Source organism: Meleagris gallopavo, unplaced genomic scaffold, assembly GCF_000146605.3.
Source record: "Meleagris gallopavo isolate NT-WF06-2002-E0010 breed Aviagen turkey brand Nicholas breeding stock unplaced genomic scaffold, Turkey_5.1 ChrUn_random_7180001924767, whole genome shotgun sequence".
Taxonomy (NCBI): domain Eukaryota; kingdom Metazoa; phylum Chordata; class Aves; order Galliformes; family Phasianidae; genus Meleagris; species Meleagris gallopavo.
In genome coordinates this window covers 1-1,127 of record NW_011187223.1, presented here as the reverse complement: position 1 = coordinate 1,127, position 1,127 = coordinate 1, and the positions used below count along the sequence as shown (strand labels likewise).

General features: G+C 39.8%; 1 long non-coding RNA gene across 1 annotated transcript; it reads right to left on the bottom strand.

Annotated features, from left to right (window-relative positions):
- Window positions 1-148: 148 nt before the first annotated feature.
- On the bottom strand, window positions 149-886 carry LOC104916616. Its single transcript, XR_796625.3, has 2 exons — window positions 429-886; window positions 149-200 (listed from the first exon to the last, which is right to left on the bottom strand). It is a non-coding gene; the product is annotated as an uncharacterized LOC104916616 (long non-coding RNA).
- Window positions 887-1,127: the final 241 nt, after the last annotated feature.

The window sequence follows — 1,127 nt, the reverse complement described above, 5'->3', positions numbered from 1 at the left end:
ACCAGTTTATACATGGCGTCAGTCTCCTTATCCACTACCAACAATGTGGTTTTTTCCTCAGACTGCTTAATCTTTCCCACTACACTTTCATGATCCAGTGCATCCACTCGCTCACCATTGACAGCTACCAGGATATCATCATTTTTGTAGACCTGCCTTGGCTGCTGGGCTCTTGGAATCAACATCTTTGATTACATGATCTAAGTTCAAAAGGGAAAAAAAAGGTGAATGTGAAGGACTGTTTGGTAAGTGTAATGTTATTTTGTGTGGTAAAAGCTATTGTTGAAATTGCACTTGAGGTTGAGACAGTTTCCCTGATACAGGCTTATTAAAAAGCCAGACAAGGAGAATGAGTCTGCAGACTGTACAGGAATAATGGAATAAACTGTATCGCAAATGTTATGGCCTGTGTGTTGGCTTGTTCTTACCACCAGTGTTTTGTTCCATCCGTAGATAAAAGCCATAACCATTTTTTCCTTTCTGAAGCTCAATAAGTTTTGGTTTAAGAGGAAGGAGTTTTAGGTTGGCGTTCTCTTTGCTCAGCACCATCTTCTGGCTTGTATAATGGCGGTCCGTTTCTTCATTTGAAAGTAGAAGCATAATGTGATTTCCAGACTTCTTTACCTGCATTAGTACATGTACAGTCACAGATATGACCCCTTCAAAAACAATTGTAGTTACATCAGTAACTGGCTTACTGATACACAAGTGGTGGTGAGTACTGCTGATGCATCAGCTGGAAGATCTGGGCGAGGCTATTATAAGTTCTTTTTTTCCCTTTTTTTCTTAATAATTTGGACCATGTCAAGATTTCACACACACAACATCTCACACATATATGAAGAAAAGTTCTGTATTTCTTACTGTTTTCCTGGTCTCTGAATAACTAGCTGTAGAATTGAGCTACCTAACAGCTATCAGGTTGACATGCAGTAGCAGTGAAATCCAGTAAGTCTCAGTAGATGGTGTCTGACTCCCATCTAAACCTGAAACTCTGTAAGACAAACATGTCATGCCATCTCTATCACTATTTTGGATTATAGCAGCAACAAGCAGATAACTTATCTTTGCTCTAGCGTTAAATTTCGGTCACGCTCTTGGCCCACTTCAATGTCCCTGTATGACTG